The following is a 20,625-nucleotide window of genomic DNA, read 5'->3' as shown; positions in this document are numbered from 1 at the left end:
AATATTCATAAAGCTAGCTCATGAAGAGGATAAATCGGTTGAAGAAAGTTCAAAATTTTTTAAAAATGTTTTGCTTAGTAAAATAGAGTATGTATGTATACAGGTGATTTTTATTTGAATTTATTTAAAGCAGTACATTCATAATTCAATTTTTGATATATAAATATATGCATATACACATGTATTTCATTATAATTTAATTTTTATACAGTATTTTAAACACTGTTTCAATTTCCAAACTTGATAAGTCAATGCTGCTTTGTCAAATCTTTATTAACTTTACAGAGAATATAAAAACAATTATAAAAATATTTATTTATTTTATTGCATCCTTTTAAAATCCCTTCCAACATACATATTTTTATTTACCAGCAGAGGACTGCTTACACACCCAAATTAAAATAAAACTGTTGTATTCATTTAAGAGAAATGGTTTTCTACATCCAGACAGGACTACATACATATACTTGATCCGTATGTATATAGGATATGTTTGTCAGTTACTGTAAAATGAAACATTATTTACTAGGCGGAGTGCTGCAACGGTCTAAGCGTCACATTACATGCTACCAATCTTATCATTCATTCTACTCATCCATGCCAACTTAATCATTCGTACATAAATTCTTCTAGGTTATAAAAATAAATCCCATATATATGCCCATATATAACATAAAGTAGTTAAGTTTAAACTAAAAAAATCATACGCTGCTTTCGATTAGCAGTATACAAGTGCACCATTTTAGATGCATACGGTTCCCAAGTAATGTCAATGACTTCATATGATACATATGTATGTATGCAGTTCCTAGTAGAGTGATAATAGCTTTGTCTAGTTAAAAGTATCTACATACATATTTATATTCCAAAGTCCACTTAAATTACATACCCACTTGTACGTCAGTCTCTTCCGGCATACGAGAGATGAGGGGTGTGGCAAAATGGTCAAATCAACTTTGCAACAGTCAATTGACGAGATTAAAATCATTCCAATTGACAGTGTTGTTGTTTTTGCAAGACTTAAGCTCGATGTTGTTTTATCAGCTGCCTCAATTGACTGTGCTTGTTATTTTGTGATTTTTAACCATGTAAAAAATGTTACCATAGGTCGCCTGGCCTTCGATATTCAAACTTCAAACACCTCTTCTGGAAACCTTCAAATCTACATACTTTGGAAGTCTGATTCAATCAACGCCACGAAGAAACATTCGTTTAATATGTTAAAAGTCAATATAATACTTTCATTATGACTAATTGCAAATATATTAAGGTGTATCAAACCATCTCTGTTATTAAAATACGAAAACTTAAACGATACTTGTATTATTTTGAAAATAGTACTTAATAGTAAACTTATTTAATACCGGGTGAATACGATTAGCGTTGTAAAATTCTCGGTAATAATCTTTTGGAGAATATTCTCCAAACCGAGAATATTCTTTTTTAGAGCATCTGGAAGGCTTTTATACTATTCCGTTGCAATTTCAAAAAATGGATGAATTCATGTGAACGGTAAGATGAGGGAAGACACGAATAAAATTAATTAACTAATGTAAAAACCTAATTAATACAAATTTTTAACATTTTGCATTTCATATGTACAGAGAGAGGGTAAGCAAATGTGACTTTTGAGCAGTTGGCTTAACACAACAGAAATGTTATGCCTATTATGTAGTTTGTATTAAAAGATTTAACATAGATCTGGAAGCAAAAAAAACCAACTGACATTTTAGTTTTAATGGTAACTCGCTTTGTTTATTTACCAATTTTTATCGTTTCTAAACTTAATAAATTTACGACTTCATATTATGTAATGTGTTTTAAAAGTACGCACTGATGTGAAATAACAATTAAAATACCCAAACTCATACAAAATCTATGCTAAAAAATTTCGTCGAAAACTTTGAAAATAAATTGATAAATTCGTGTGAACGTTAAATATGTGGGAGGAATTGAATCAAAACATTTTTTACGATCTTGTGTGTTAAGTTAAAAAGAATGATTAAATCAAGAAAAAATAAAATTATCGGTGAATAACGAGAATATTCTCGTTCTCCGAGAATATTCTCGACTCACAACACTAAATACGATAATATGTAATAGACACAGACCGAGTCATTCGGACGTTATTCATAACGTGGCAACGTCTAAGTAACGTACGAGTGAACCAATTAGAAGACTGACGGACGTGTCAGTCTACATAGTGGTCACGGGCTCGAGTTCCACTGGTTGCTGCTGACCAGACCTTGGTTTGTGACTCCAGGTCGTTCGTTTCCTATCAGAGTTTGCCGATTTATCTGATTTTCATTGAAACGGTTCCAACAAATTAGCAACCTTTACCCATTTCTCGCAATTTTCTAGTTTTCAGCATTCTGAATTTCGCTGATTCATATAAAGATACTGCTAATTTGTCCAAAAATTACTCGCTAATTTCGGGTTTTTCATCATTTCGAAATTTGATGATTTATCTATATATAAAAAAATGAATGTCTGTGTGTGTGTGTGTCTCGAATAGGCTGCTAAACCACTGAACCGATTACGATGAAATTTTCAGGATTTGTTGTGTGCATGTCCGGAAAGCTTACTGTGAAAAAAAAACGGGAACGGAAACGGTAAAAACGGGAATGAGTGTCATTGCAACGCAATAATTTCAAATGTGTTTTCATCGGGTCGATCACTATATTATAGGTCTGTTACAGTTTAGAAATTGCTTACGTTACGCCTTATAAAAACATAGATAGAGTAAAAATACATAGCGGTTATTTCATTTAGCGCGATTGAGAACCATTTTTTTTACATATTACATACCTCCTTTACGTTTCACTTACGATTATAAAAAGTTTTCCTCGTATCCGATCGTTTTCATACTTTGCCATATTGCTCATTTTGGTCATCAATATAAGTAAATGGCTCCTCCACCATTACGATGGTGCAAAAATATCGTGTAACACGCGTATGAAATTTGAATTTCTGAAAAGTGACTGACGTCTATCCAGTTCTTAGTTTTAAACATAGATGGCGGTAGTAAAATAAAATTATTGGTATTTTTATTCAAAATAATAATTTTATATACAAATTATGGAAGAGGTATGTTTTTAAAAAACTTTTTTCATATTATACAAATATATAAAAATATTAAATCAATTATATTTAAAAGGTATTTGAAAAAAATACGACCACGATGTGGATCGAACATAGAACCGACACATTTATTTTATTTATTTTTTATTTAATAACTTAATATACCATAAACCCATTCGATGATATTTCATAGGGACAATACTAGTATTCAGATGTGTTTAACGAGATCGCTGCTTAGATAAAAAGTACAAAATTTTGGAGATAAATCTGCACAAGTATTGAAATGATATTACCGGTAACTGATCTTACCAGGAAACGCTATCGTTATATCATTTATTGCGGCTGACGAAAGCCATCGCCTTGGCAACAATTTAACAATCGCAAAATTCAGCTTAGAATCTACAATTGTAAACGAGCGATCAAAATATTTACTTTTTTGATAAAAGCCAATTATTATGCAGTGTGTTGCATTTAAGCTCGACGGCTAACGACGCAATTTTGCGTGTCTTTTAGAAACAGATGTTTATAATTCAGCACACTTCTTTTTATCAGTAGCACATGCTCAGAAGATAATATTTCCACAGTATTTGTGGAAACAGTAGCACGTGTTCAAATATCGAATTAAAACGCACTTTTCAGCATGGCAGACTATGGCGTTAACCATAGAATTCACCGCAGTCTGTTGCTGGGGAAATATTGTACACCTAAAAATATATTTTTTAAGATTATATTTTTAAGATTATATTTTACAGGACTTAGTCCTGTAAAATATAAAAATAGGTATATTTATTATAAAGCCTCGTGATTTTTAATTCGTTGAAGAATTAAATAGTTTTGACATTAATCATTTTGATTTTTTAGCCTTAGATACATACAATCAATTTACACAGAATTTATTATCAATATATGTACATAAATACTAACATAGAAAAGCATTTATTTATAACATTTTTTTTTGGAAATTTGCTAGGCATCTACATATTAACACGAAATACAGAACATCTTAATGTTGCAAATAAAATACTTCTTGATATCTTGACTACTTGATATCTTTTTAATTTCTAGAAACATTTTTTCTGAGTAATCTGCATGTACTAAATCGATTTCTTTAGTAATTAAATGTTTTAGTAATGTAACATTGAAACAGGAGAAAGGATGTCCAAACCTAATGGAGTTCATGCGTAGACAATAGACGGTGCTACTTTAGTATGCGATCTACCTTCACGTTTTTACTTTAATATGCGGTCTCAGTTCTCGCGTGTGGCACTGAGATGGAATAATACCGACCCTAACAACCTATTCTTAATTGAATAGGGCCAACCTTAACTTAACCTAACCTATCCTGACCCTTAAATAAATACATAGGTGTTGGCTGCTAAGATATCTTTTTTTTTAGTTTTATTTCATCAATATTTTCACAAAAAAAAACACATCTTAGCAGCAAACACCTATTTATTAAAGGGTCAGGATAGGTTAGGTTAAGTTAAGGTTGACCCTAATCATTTAAGATTTGGTTAAGAGATATGTATCTGCTGACAATATTTTGATAGAAATACATCGACAACATTATGGGGTGGCAGGAAAAAACAAAAATTGTGATAAACATTTCGTTGCTACGATACAAATAAAAAAATTCGGGTGTGACCAACCCATGACTTTATTTATGTATTTGAGGAATATAAGAAAGTTACAAAATAAAATTCTATATTGAACCGTACAGACACATTCATACATACCGGCAGCATTATGAAATAGTAACCATTTTCCATACAAATTGAGCGCAAATGTATGGAAACTTGCACAAGACAAAAGTTCTACTTCCGGTTGTAGGATGTTGTTCAATTTTTTTTATTACTTAAAATTTTTATCAGTATTATGCACAATAAATATAAAAAAGATTAAAATAATTTAAAAGGTCAAAATAAAATAATGAAATATTGTTTTAAAAATAAATAATACTTCCGGTTAACGAATTCTGACCAAAACATTATCAGCTCTAAGTTAGTACATAAAGAATACAAATATAAATTTTCTTGATACGTTCAGGGGTGTGGACAGAGTAGTGGGCACAACATTTTTGACCTTTCTAAGAGAAAAAAATCCCACTTATTTTTTATTTCCATCACATTGATACAAGAATTATACTTGAATTTTTTCGAACAATAGTAAACTGCCACATCTGGGTGACGGATACGTACCAAATTTTATACATAACTTGTTATTACGCTTAAACTTTTGGATATGAAATTTCAGGTGAATAAACCAAACGGTTTCTGAGAAAAACATAAAAAACCTCGATTCTCTAGAGTAAAATTTCTACTTCCGGTTCAGATAAAAATATTTAAAAAAACATATGGTTATAAAAATTATTATTTCTATTACATGTAAAAAAGTTTCAGTCCGATTCAGTTCGTGGTTTGGGAGATAATTGAATTCAAAAACTTAAAAAAAGGACATTTCCAGTCAACTTAAAAATTTGAAAAAAAATTACGACGTTTCGATAAGAATTTCAGTAACCGATATTAAGTTTCAGTTTGATAGAACTAACGGTGTTCAAAAAATCCCCAAAATACACAGACACACAGACACACACACACATTTTTTTCTAGATCATGAAAACGTGATCAGTAATCGATTCAGAGTTCGAATCAGTCAAAATCTGGAGTTCAAATTTTCGCATGATCACAAAACTTCATCTATTGTTACTACGTACATACATACATATATAGATAAAAATAGTTTTGCATATGAAAAAAAAGCTTCTTAAGTCAAATCTGTTCCGTCGCTCTTCGTAAATCTCACCCCTGGAGTGTTTTCAGTGATATTTTGTCCTTGTATTGAAATACATAAGTTTGACTGCAAACGATAACGATGATTCTTATCTTTTAAGACATGCATAAGACACTTGTCGCTAGCCTATATATGTACAGTAGAACCTCGATTATCCGAACTAATTGGGGATGAAGGTAGTCTGGATAATAAACAATCCGGATAATCGAAAAAATCACAATTGACTGGGAAAGAGTTAATATATTTTATAATTAAGTATTTCCCAGAATAATTTTAATTCGTCTAAATTTACATATATAATAACATGATGATCAATATCTATATATATAAAAATGAATGTCTGTGTGTGTTTCTCGAATAGGCTCCTAAACCACTGAACCGATTACGGTGGAACTTTTAGGATTTGTTGTATGCATGTCTGGGAAGATTACTCTGAAAAAAAAACGGTAAAAAACGTGAACGGAAACGGGGAAAAACGGGAATGAGTCTCATTGCAACGCTATAACTTCAAATGTTTTCGCGTCGCGACCAAGGTGTTCGCTGCCTGCGTTTTACCGACAAATGGGAACGGGAACGGGAACGAGAACGGGAACGGAAACGAGAACGGGAACGGGAATTGAATGCGTTATTGTGGCATTGCAACGCATGCCGGGTTCAGACAGTAAATTATAAATTTTTTAATCTTTTTGAAGCTGCCAAATCGCGATTACTTTTCATACAATAATGGACCAGATATTGGCTATCCAAATGATCGTCTTTGAATGAACCACATAAAAATATACTCTTCGACTTCTTCATTTCCTGATTTTTTCATAACCTTACGCCCTGAGCTTCTGAAATTAAAGCATCAAAAACTTCATAATTTTTTCACTCAGTTTTTTTTATATCCGAGATGGTTTAAGTTCCAACACCATATTTATTTAAAAAAAAAAGTCCTAACACACCGCTTTTTAAAGCATTGCTAATATGTATATAATTTGTCTTTAAACGATAATACAACACGTTTTCTTTCCCATATTGGTAATATTAAAAATAAATATTTAAAATTCAAATTTTCAAGAAACTAACGTCCTTGGAGTATTGAATTTTGAAGACAACTGACTCATTTATCCGTCTTATTTTCGAATTTTTATGTTATACATTTCAAAACAGCGTAAATCGTAAAATTTGTGTTCATTTTTAACAATCCGGATAATCGAGGTCCTACTGTACATGGTACACAGGAGCGTTTTCGGTGCTATTTTATCCTTGTATTTATCCTTGCTTGACAGTGATCGATACCGGTGAATACAATATTTGAAGAAATGCAGGAGAAACATATGCACGTGCAAATACAGCGGAATTCGGTTTGGGGAACACTCACTGTCATAGAGAGAAGCCAAGGACATGACGTTCCGTACCACTCAGTGTGTTTTCGCGGTTACTCGGTCAGTTCATCCTTCCATCATCATCCATTTCAGATATGCTCTATTGTAAATCGACTTCAACCAAAATTTTAATCTTAAACCTTTCAATCCACATATGATATAATGTAAATTGAATCTATAAACTTATCTTTAACTTTGATCTGTTATATTTACACACTCAATCGGTCAATTGATTGATTGTTGACAAATTGCATCTGGTTGTCGAATATGAAATTTTCAAACCACACTAACTACCCTCGTGTATGTGCTACTCAAGTGTCCACAAATTAGCATATTGTTTAAATGTCTCTGTCAACAGTTTACGACTTCGCCGTCTACGTACAATATATATGAACAGGTGAAATCGTCTACATCGCCGTTTAATTGACTTGTTTGACCAGCTTTGTTCGATCCACCTATTCGATCTCCAAAGCTAATATTTCCCGGGACGACAGGTGAATTATCGATACATTTAAACAGGTGGTGATTCGCAGATTTTCTGCGCATTGTCTGAGAGGCACCCCTGGTAACTTGAATTGTTTGTTCTGTTTTTTTTTGTGGGCTCTATTGTTAGATATTTGACTAGTCGCGTGCGCTGCTTATCATTTTCAGTGTATGATCAAGTGTTTAAATCAAATTAGCCAAGACGGCTCAAGCAAAGAGATGATCGTCAGTTTCTGATGCTGTGATTATACCGTATATGTTTTGCGATTAGGAAGAATATTTGAAAGGTTTGATTCAAATTCTGATGCTTTGAGTTATGAAGTTGGGTTGAAAGAGTTCAGATTCTATAAAATGCGGAATTCCTTGGTCAATAAAGCCCAAACTGAGATTCTTGCGAATGCATAGATAGCACTGAGTAACATTTTGTACTTACCGGATCGGAGATTAATAAATATTTACTAAGTTTGACTCATCGATTTCGATTATGAATGATTTTTGTTGACTTGCTTTCGTTATATACATATAAGAGATATAACTGTTTAAAAAAGTGGGCAATTTTTACAGATTTTTGGGTTTGGCAAACTTTAATTCAAAATCTAGTGTTTGCTGTGCCAAAAATGAGTATTGAAATCAATAGTCGGATGTTTTTCATTGCTTTGAAATACTTATAATTAATTAATCTAGCGAATTTTAAAAGTCAAAATCTCTCATATTTTTACTTTATCTATGTACGTAGTAACAATAGATGTTACTTTATCTATGTACGTAGTAACAATAGATGTTACTTTATCTATGTACGTAGTAACCGTAACACGGTCTCCGTGACGAGCCAGAATGTTAAATTACAGAAAACACAAATATCGGAAGGCTAAGATCGAAAATCGAAAGATCTTAAGTCGAAAGATCAAAAAAAAAAGGGTGCCCATGCAAATAAACGGTACATACTCACTTAATTTGCGCGAGCAGGATACAACAGGAACAAGAGGAACAGGCTTTTCCTCCCGTATTAATATGCGCGCGCAGAATACGGGAAGAAAAGCCTGTTCCTTTTGTTCCTGTTGTACCCTGCTCGCGCAAATTAAATGAGTATGTACCGTTTACCATGCACCCTTTTTTTTGATCTTTCGACTTAAGATCTTTTGATTTTCGATCTTTGCCTTCCGATATTTGTGTTTTCTGTAATTTCACATTCTGGCTCGTCATGTAGACCCGTAAAAACAATAGATGAAGTTTTGTGATCATGTGAAAATTCGAACTTGAGATTTTGACTGATTCGAACTCAGAATCGATTACTGATCACGTTTTCATGATCTAGAAAAAATGCGTGTGTCTGTGTCTGTGTATTTTGGGGATTTTTTTGAACACCGTTAGTCCTATCAAACTGAAACTTAATATTGGTTACTGAAATTCTTATCGACACGACGTAAATTTTTAAAATTACCGAAAATGGTACCTTCCCTCTTTTTTTTAAGTTTTCGAATTCAATTATCTTCCAAACCGCTAACTGAATCGAACTAAATTTTTTTACATGTAATATAAATTATAAATTCTATAACTTCATATTTTTTAAATATTTTTTGAACCTGAACCGGAAGTAGTACTTTTACTCTAGAGAATCGAGGTTTTTTATGTTTTTCTCAGAAACTTTTTGGTTTATTTCATTTCATATCTAGAAGTTTAAGCATAATATCAAGTTATATATAAAATTTGGTAAGCATCCCTAAACCGGAAGTGGCAGTTTAGTGGCTGTTTGATTTTTCTTCCACTATTTTTTTCGACCCCTTAAACATGTGTGATCTTCGTGAAAAAATTCAAGTATAATTCTTGTATCAATTTAATGAAAATAAAAAAAAAATCACTAAATTTAATAAACCGGAAGTGGGATTTTTTCCTCTTAGAAAGGCCAAAAATTTTGTCGCCTGGATCCTGTCCACTCCCCTGAACGTATTAAGCTGATAATTTATACTTGTATTTTTTATGTACAAGCTTAGAGCTGCTAACATTTTGGTCAGAATTCGTAAACCGGAAGTAGTATTTTTTTTAAAACAATATTTCATTATTTTATTTTGACCTTTTAAATTATTTTCATCCTCTTGATATTTAATGTGTATAATAATTATACTAATTTTAAATAATAAAAAAAATTTGAACAAAATCCGATAACCGGAAGTAGAACTTTTGTCTTGTGCAAGTTTCCATATATTTGCGCTCAATTTGTATCGCTATCATAGCTATTAGTTCAATATCGAATTTTGTTTTGTAACCTTCTTATATTCCTCAAATACATAGATAAAGTCATGGGTTGGTCACACCCGAATTTTTTTACTCTTAAAATCTCTATAAATCAATCTCTATATTTTTTTATTTTATCAGAACGTAATTTTTTTTTATTGCTCAGTCTAATCAAGATGGCGGATGGCCATTGAAAATGATACCAAATGGGGTAATTAAATCTATGTACAATTTGCTATTTCTTCCCTATTCAATGTATTAAACGTGTCTTATTTAATACACCATTACAAATTAAAATAAAATCATTAAAATCATCCTACTAAGCGAATGATTTTTCTTCTGATTCACTCTAATATGTCAACTATTTTTATCTCATTTAGCAGAATTCAAATTAGCTACTGTAAAAATATGTTTTTTTTTTAAATGAAGCTTCAAATTTGAAGAACTTATAATTGGCAGAAATTAAACCTAAAACTCAGCGAAGCTTATTCACATTTTTGCTGATTTTAACTCATACAGTACGAGTTATTGGACCGATTCGTTAATTTAGAATAATATTGTGATGATATTTCAATATAACGCGAACTTTACTTTGAATTTATCGAATATGTCCATACAATCAGATGGTGTTATTCTTGCATAGCTTGTCTTGATTCTTGAGTGAAAAAAAATCACTCAACTTACAGACCATCTTAATCTAAGCGACGAACTGACTTAGAATTAGCATTGATGACAGATCTTCACTCTCAAGTACATATGTATATGTCACATTTGAAAAAACTCTTTGCATGAAATTTTAGCCCATTACAGTCGGATTCGTTACCACATACGAAAACTGAATTCCAATAGTATTTAGTTCTAAACGGACACCAATAAACTATTTATACTATGTACATATCCTCAATTACATACATATTATATACGTATGTAGAGACTAACCGACTAATTCAGTAAATATCTACATGCAATATGCTAAAAAATTTAGTTTCAAACACAATGAATTTTGTGGTATTTCCATAGATATAGAATAAATAATATTCTATATCTATTGGGTATCTCTTAATTTATTATAAGCATGCCACATATGTATGTAAGTAGCAGACATGTCTGAAGCCACGTAGTATCTTCTATACATACCTATATCCTCTTTCAATGTCCTTTTTTTATACCGACCACATAAAGGAGAACACAACAGTGGCCCCTTTCCAAATTCCTTTTCATCCTTTTTTTTTATTTTCGTAACAGAATATATTATACCGGCTTTCAAGAAACGTTCAACCCACAAAATATAGCACAATATTCCATAATAAATACTCTATTCTAGCTATACATAATATGTATGTAAATATGAACGACTAGATATTTCACTAAAGTATTTCATAACATTCCAAGCAAACATTGCTGTCAATGTTACTGCGGATTTCATTTGAAACTCTCAGTTTCGCACGTAAGCCACAACCTCAACTGCTTACTCAGATTTGAAGGATTAGCAATTCTACACACAACTCTGAAAAAACCCACAGTGACACTTCTATATTTCTATGAATATAAAAAGTGCGGGAAAAGATTTTACGTGCTAGATAAGAAATTGAGTATGAATGTAAAAAAAAAATAAACTGAGAGTTTTTTCGATTCTTGAACCGGTCCTTTCGATTCGTGTTTGCATTGCAAATGTAGATAAATCCGATAAATCAACCAGATGTGCTACTGAAAATTCTGAGTATTGATTTAAATAAAACCTCAGGGTCCATAAAAGTATGTTAAGTTTGCGGTTGCTTGCTAAATTCTGTAGTTGAAATACTATACTGTATAAACATAAACCTCAAAAGTTTACAGGTAACATTCATCAGTCAGTTTTCGTCATGCGATAACTGTAATCAATTTGTTTTGTTAATAATCAATCACAATCTTGAATTGATACCATACTATGAAATCTTTAACATCTAAATTTCAATGTTTAAATTAATTAAATTAGCGAGAAAATAATTTATATTTATAATAAAATAATAAATATTCTGAATAATAAGTTGATATATTTACGTGTATTTGAAAAATGAAATATATAAGAAAGTTAACGTAGTTTTAAAAGTTATCTAACAATGAAATCAAAATCGATTAACTTTGATTAATTTGTGAACATTCTATATGACCTGATAAAAGATTTTCTCTTTATCTTTTTTGACGGTTTTGATAAAGCCTATGACGATTTATATTAATCAAAATCATGATTTTTATCAATCTATCTATCATCATGATTTTTATCAATCCAATCAATCATTTTTTTATATCAATTTATTCATTGCACAACTAAAAAATTTTAATGTCGGAAAATGAAAGAGACATCTATTGTCAATTTAGAATAATATATAGCTTGAAGTACTACGTTTGATCAGTGAGTGCTATAATTAATTTACTGTTTTTACACAGATTTAAGGAAAGGATTTTTTAATTTTTTATTTAATTAGATTTTATAGAAATATGTAAAAAATAAAACTCCAATGAATTCGCGACATATATTATAATAACATAAAAATATAATATTTTTTCCATTGATTTTTTAAATTATAAAATACCAACATAACAAAATATTACTACTTTGAAAGATTATTAAATTAATTAATAATATAATGAAAATAATATCATATTATTTAACCACATGACATTCTAACATTTATTAGCTCATAAATGATTCTTTCAAATATAAAATAGTACCTAAACATGATGGAGATTTGTTGAGAGAATTTTTCGCCTATATTGAGCTATTAAATAACTAATTGACCACCAAACTTTCTTCTTAATACAGATTCATATGTACATATGTTAATTTCGAATAATATTGAATATAGGAATTAAAACGAATTACCCAAAACATCGTAAATTTCCGACTACCATTTATAGACATTGAAATATAATTATTAATTATTCATACATAAATAATCAAAATAAACAATTCACAATGAACACTAATCATGATATAGCAGATGAATATAGCAGTCTATGTATTTTAAATTTTTATGTAGATAGGGCAAATATTTGTTTTTTAAAAGCTTTTATTTGTAAACAGTTTATTACAAATTAGTATATGACTCCATTATGCCCATTATCTTCTTATTTGTTTTAAGGACAAGTTATATTTTCAATAACAAAATACCTTAAAAATACATATGCTTAGACTTTGCATTGTTTCTATAATCTTTACACTAGAATTACATATGAAATATAGATATATGTAGTTGTAAACCGAAGATAAAGTTTATGAAATACAAGAATAAATCAAACAATTCACCATTTAATGGCCATAATTCGTAATTTATTATGCGTCAGTGAACGAGCAAAAGAATCTTAGCTTCTCAGAAGAATATAACGTTCGAATGACATTTGAATATACAATAAGCAATACCTTATGTAAGCAAACATATAACTACATTTAGTGTAAACCATTGATTATCAATGATATATTGTATTTCATCGATGAAACTACGTAACCAACTGGTCTTCTTAAAACCCTTGCCTATAGAATAATTCATTCTACATATGTTTGTATGTATGTATTGTAGAGAGAAACATTTTTATATCAAAAAACCGTATAAAAAGAAATTTATTAGATTATAAGGAACAAGACGCAAATAAAATATCTAAAAAATGTGAATAAATGACGAATTCAAATGACTATGAAAATGATGATAAATAATTCATCGAGAATTGATTTACACCAGCTACAATTAGGGTTCCTGATTTCCCGGACTTTTTCGATTTCGGGGACACAGGATGGTGCTTGGGATCGTTCCCGGGTTTCCCGGGATCCCGGGACATATGATGTAAAACAAATTCAATTGAATTTATTTTATATTTATATAAAATTTATTTATTTAAAAAATAAATAGTATATCTATAAATTGGAAAAATAATTACAAAAACAAATTTATTTGAAATGTTTCTTAAAAATAGGATCCAGGAATTTTTAAGAAACATTTTAACATATTTGACAGGAAACGAGGTTCCATATGGGTTTGGTGCATCCGCTCTAAAATCGCCAGATTAACAGAACGGCAGCTTTAAACGTAATTCTCGTTTTCTCGAATGATAGATTGCACATCAGATGACGAGTAACCTTTCGATGTGCACAGATGCAATTATTAAAATTGAGTTGGATCTTTCTGGCGAGTTTAATAAGGCAAGATTCGGAACTTATCGAATCTTGCCTTATTAAACTCGCCTGAAAGATCCAACTCAATTTTAATAATTACCATTTTAATAATTGCATCTGAACAAATCGAAAGGTTACCCGTAATCTGATGTGCAATCTATCATACGAGAAGATGAGAATTGCATTTAAAGCAGCCGTCCGTTAATCTGTCGGTCAATTTGTCTGGCGATTTTAGAGCGGATGCACCGCATCCGTTCCATATACATAGAACGTTTATTTAAAAAGACTATAATAATTTTGAAAATGTGCGAATTTGGAAACCCTGCTATGGGGGGGGGGGGGGGGGGGGTTTGATTCTCAGAATTTAAGATAAGAATTCCCAGAACACGGAACATCAAAAATTACAATATGAAATAGACTTCAATTGACGATTTATTGGAATGAATCGACCAATTTAAGAAAATTCGCATGATATTGGAAAATCTTAAAAAAGAAAGATTCTCAAAACACAACTCTCAGATTTTCTTAATATAATTCGCATTAACAGTGTAAACTTATTTATTGTGTGAGAAGTATGTTGTATTTTGAAACAAAATCTATAGTTTGGATTATCTGTGCCCTTCCTTTGCCATTATTAGTTCGGATAATCGGAACTGTACATATATTACACTGTTCGACAAATGACGACTTTTAAAATGTTTCAGAGACGAGATATAACTTTTCGTATAGATCTATGCCCAGTGAACACGAATCTGGTAATAAAAAGTGTTGATTGGCTCGAGATTCGGAGATATATGTGTTTTTTAAATCGCGCGATTTTTCTATATCTTGGTGTTGTTCGGTCGATTTTTCAAAATCTGTTAATTTTCTGTTCAAAATTAATGTTGAAATCTACAGTCGGGTATTTTATCTTTCATTTGTAGTACTTTTCAGCTTTCAAATCTCTCTAAGTAGTCGTCCAGTTCAAATCAAAAGTCAAAATTACGTATTTTTACTTGGGGTTTTTTTCCCACTGTTAATACTATATTATATTGAGTATTTTCTATTGAATCATGTTTATTAGGATAGTGCTCTGGCCACACTATTTTTTGATTTCGTTTAAAAGGGTTAATTGGATGTGTGGTGAATTTTAAACCGGTAAGATAAAATACCCGACTGTAGATTCCAATATTAATTTTGAACAGAAAATTAACAGATTTTGAGAAATCGACCGAACAACACCATATATAGAACAATCGCGCGATTTAAAAAACACAAATATCTCCGAATCTCGAGCCAATCAGCACTTTTTATTACCAGATTTGTGTTCACTGGGCATAGATCTATAAGAAAAGTCATATCTCGTCTCTGAAACATTTTTCGTGTCGAACAGTGTTATTATCAAAGACCTACTAAAAAAAAATATTTTCATTTGATATCAACGATGGAACGAGTCTCATACCAAAAATTATAAAAACTGAATTGTACGCATATCTTTAGTATGGTAAATTGTTATACATATACATATATTATAGTGTTCCAGAGCGAGCTAGCCGTGATTCATCTGAATTTGAAATATAGTAACAACTCGAAAGTGAAAGATTGTGAAAACGCACACAAAATGCACGTCTATTTATACAAGTGACCCATACAATGAAATTCCAACGATTAATATGCAAAAGAGTTTTCTGTATTCTATGTAAAAAGAAAAGAATACGATTAACCAAAATAAATATGGAACTCATTGACAAACCATGCGAGTGAAATATGAGGTCATAAGAAATTCGAATTATAAATTATCAAATGACACGTTATTTATGAAAAGACTATGGTTATTCAATGGCTGATCAAAAAGTATCGATAAAAAATTAAATAAAATTTTTCAATCTATTTTTTTTTTTAATCTAACTTTCTAGATAATTTGTGACAATATTATGAATATTTTCAATTAAATATATCTATGCGTATGTAGAACTCGTTGTTTTTTGATTATAATCCGTGTGTTGGTACATCAAACGTCCAGGTAACAAATTAGCACTGACATGACGAAGTACTACCGTAAATTACAGTGTTTGTTCAAATTCGCGTTTTTCTACGTATTTTTTTTTCTTTCGTGCATTTCGCATTTTAAAAAAGGAAAAATCTGCGCGCTAATATTTCCTTTTGTGTCGTCCAACGCCGTGCAAATTGTTAACAGTTTTTCATTTTCTTTAAAATTTTGAATAAAGCCCGTATCACACGGAGTGATTGAGATATGTATTTTAGAAACGATAAAAGCGTTCGCGTTTTTACGCTTATTAATAATAATTGTTGCGGATCAATTGCAACGTGTTACTTTTTATTGTTTTCTATGTATTTTTTTTCCTATTATTCACCTTCGAATTGAACTTTTTAGCGTGAGAAAGCGACTACTGTTCTATAGAATTTGTATTTCAATAGCGTATGTGGAAATATTCGATAAATATATTTGTATTAATTCAACAATGATCACATTTTGTTAGTATCTTAACTAAAATTTCATAAAAATATGTATGTATATCCATAATCACAAAAAAATTCTATTATTACATACATACATATAAGGAAAAAATCTGGAATATTTAGTTTTTCCTTATTGATTATACATATAATAAAATATTTATAGATAATAAAATCTTCATAACAATTTTAGAAAAAAAACTTGTCACTTGTCACACAAGACATAATATTTATTTTATTTTATTTATTTAAAATGCATCGGGAAGGTGGAAAAGCCAATAGACCAACGGGGTTTGGCTTAATATAACTAATAAAATAAAAACAAAAATAAGATAAATGAAAAAAATACGAAATAAGAGAAAATACCAAAATAAAATAACAAAAAAAAATAAAAATATCTGGAAAGGTAACGTAACTAAAAGAAAACAAAAATATAGAAAAGATAATGGAAAATAATTTCAAGGGGATTTTTCAAATATTAATAATATTTATCAATAAGTACAAGATGTAAGCTCCAGTATCACATATAAGTACATATTTAACTATGTATAACCATCATTAATTTTATCTTCCTAACGAGGAAGATAAAATTAATGAACATAATGAAATTAGTAAAACGCCTATTTTCAAAACGCAATAGCCATAACATTCTTAAAGTTTAACACAATAGTCACCGTTTTTTTTAAATAATTTGTAATTAATAAACTGCAAAAACATTAAAAACAGTGCTTAGCATATGATGCTTTGAACAGAGTGGTCACGGGTTCAAATCCCACTGGTTTTCTACTGGCCAGACCTCGAGTTTGTGACTCCAGGTCGATCGGTTCCTATCAGAGTTTACCAATTTATCTGATTTTCATTGAAACGCTTCCAAAAAATTGGCAACCTTACTCATTTTCTCGCAAAGCCTCAAATACTCAAAATACTGCAAATTTACAAATTTGACTATGCATGTTTATGTGGATGTTAATTGATACGTATTTACTGAATTTCGCTGAATTGTTCAAAATGCTACAAGTTTACAAATTTGATCATATGTAGTCTCTGTGGATATTCATTTATAAGTATTTATTTACTTTGTATAGTACTAAGAATACTTGTATCAAATGTACAATGTTTCTGGCCAGGAAGACGCATTGGGGTTACCTGTTAGGCCATCCTGAAATAGATTAAAAATAAATAAATAAATAATAGATCGAAATTCAATATGTGATACATATTTTATCAAACGAAATTTTGCTATTATTTTTTGTACAATTTGAATTTGACTCAAACGATTGACAATATTATGATGCTAGCTATTTATTATTAATTTAAATTAAATCGTACAAAAAGTATTCATTAAATTGCAGCTGTCAAATATTTGTCCTATGATTTGAATCCAAAAAAATAATCAAAACAAAAGTTCAATGTTTCATATAAAAAAAATCAAACTTGTTTTATTTTAAAGTAATTTCAAATCATCAATCCTTCGCAAGGAATTGTTTTTTTTTTTTATTCAATTTATTTTTGTATTTTTGTTTACATTTTTATATTGGCATACACGTGTCAATTATGCTAATTTTATAATCTATAAATTCTGAAAATGAGACAAATACCTATTAATTCTGTTTGAAATTAATCATAAAATAAAGGTCGTGTCAGTGGTAATAATTAAATTACAAATTATCGACACACATGGCCATCACACGTAATGGTCACTGCCGTTTTGAAAGCTGACAACTTGAACGTGAGCAGAGTATACATACTTACCCAATATCGTCTCTAAGTGTTTCCTTGACGTCAGGGGACCCTGACAGACAAAAGATCAATAATGATATCGAAATCAGATTCGATTTCACAAATTCAATGTCCCAAATTGTTAGTACATACTTACTTACCTACTCGTATGTAAGTAATTGTTACACTTCCAAAGAATCCATGTGCTCTGTTTCGTTTTCGGTACACTCTGACGATGATTACATACGTATTATATATCTTATTATTTAAATAGTATTATCGACTTTGAATGAATGACGCTAAATTGATGTTTATTATTGAGCGATTAAGAGGTCAATTTCAATTAACCCATGAACAATTACAGCTTGCTCGGTTACACATAAAAATATTTGCATGGCATAAAAATATACATGAATCATCAATGCAATTCAAACTATCACACTTATTATCATGTGTAAAAAATATGTGTATATGTGGCTTACTCTATCATACAAATGTGCATATCATTGCAATATCCATATAATATGTAAATGTTTCCAGAAAGCTATCATATATAATATATGTAATATCGCTATTCTGTGTGTCTGTCTGCGATAACGCTCGCCGTATCATAATAGTCGTTTCGATTCGACATACATATGTACATATGTATGTCGCAGCTAAAAAACTGCCAACAAAACCAGGTATATACCAGGAAGGCTTGACAGGAAGACCCCAATGCACCTTCCTGGACAATTAATTACAAACAATGCAACATTTTATTATTACATTAATCACTGTATTTCCAGAAGCTAAAGAAAACGAAGTAACAATTAATTAATTACAGAATTAATCCATTGAAACATCTATGGATTTATATTTAATACATATTTTTTACAAATTATACACACAATGAATACAGAAGATTTGTGACAACAGGAAAGATGATTGTTTGTCAATTTTGAGGAACCGTTTCAACAATGATCAGATAAAATTGACAAACTCTGATATGAAACGATTGATTTGGAGTCACAAATACAAATTTAACCAGCAGAATGGCGGATCAAAGCCACTGATCACTTGGTGCTAAACATACACGCTACCATTAAATTAATAACGAAAGAAAAAAACTTCTATATCTACTGTTTGCTGCCAATGTTTCCTCTAGGCAAATAGACGGCGCTAAGTCTCTGAGTATTTAGCGCCATCTATTGAAAGTTTGTTTAATTATTTATTTTTCTATTGGTGTTTTACATTGTTCATATGTAGGTAGGTAATTAGTTTTTACATACCTCCTTTACGTTTCACTTACGATTACAATTCAGGAAAAAGTTTGCCTCTTATCCGATCGTTTTTATACTTTGCCATATTGCTCATTTTGGTCATCAATATAAGTAAATGGATCCTCCGCCATTACGATGGTGCAAAAATATCGTGTAAGACGCGTTTTAAATCTGCCCGGCGAGATAGTCGTTGACGTCTATCCACCGTTTGTTTATTAGTTTTAAACATAGATGGCGGCAGTAAAATAAAATAATGGTATTTTTATTCAAAATAATAATTTTCGATGCGGTGCAAACGATCGAAATCTACCCGACGTCCCGACATACCTACCCTGTATACGTTCTGTGCTTCTGATACTTGAGTTCCGAATTTTTCCTTATAAATAATTAAAAACTCGCCAGAAAGATCAAACTCAATTTTAATAATAACCATTTTAATAATTGCATCTGTACACATCGAAAGGTTACTCGTCATCTGATGTGCAATTTTTCATTCGTGAAGTCGAGAATTACGTTTAAAGCAGCCATCCAGTTAATATGTGGTTCAATCTGTCTGGCGCTTTTCGATCGTTTGCACCAAACCCAATAATTTTATATACAAATTATAGAAGAGGTATGTTTAAAAAAACTTTTTTTTTTCCTTTTTATTTTCATATTAAATAATTAAATATGTATATTTAAAAGCGGTCTCCGTGACGGGCCGGAATGTTACATTACAGAAAACACAAATATCGGAAGGGAAAGATCGAAAATCGAAAGATCTTAAGTCGAAAGATCAAAAAAAAGGGTGCATGGTAAAGGGTACATACTCACTTAATTTGCGCGAGCAGGGTACAACAGGAACAAGAGGAACAGGCTTTTCCTCCCGTATTCTGCGCGCGCACATTAATAATTTGATCTTTCGACTTAAGATCTTTCGATTTTTGATCTTTGCCTTCCGATATTTGTGTTTTCGGGCGTTTCACATTCGGGCCCGTCACGGAGACCGGTTTGACCGACACGTACAAATTGAATTTTTTGGATTGTGTATTAAATACACAATCCAGAAATTTGTACTCCCACACATGTATATACATATGTATTTCTG

At 30.7% G+C, this 20,625-nt stretch overlaps 1 protein-coding gene across 1 annotated transcript in view; it reads right to left on the bottom strand.

The window, feature by feature from the left end:
* The window catches only part of LOC143916237 (methyltransferase-like protein 25B), a 588,188-nt gene that overhangs the window by 249,990 nt on the left and 317,573 nt on the right, over positions 1-20,625 (bottom strand). The gene's annotated exons all lie outside the window — the stretch shown is intronic.

This window comes from Arctopsyche grandis, chromosome 1 (genome assembly GCF_051622035.1).
Source record: "Arctopsyche grandis isolate Sample6627 chromosome 1, ASM5162203v2, whole genome shotgun sequence".
In the NCBI taxonomy this organism is placed as follows: Eukaryota; Metazoa; Arthropoda; class Insecta; order Trichoptera; family Hydropsychidae; genus Arctopsyche; species Arctopsyche grandis.
This window is presented reverse-complemented; position numbering and strand designations above follow the sequence as displayed.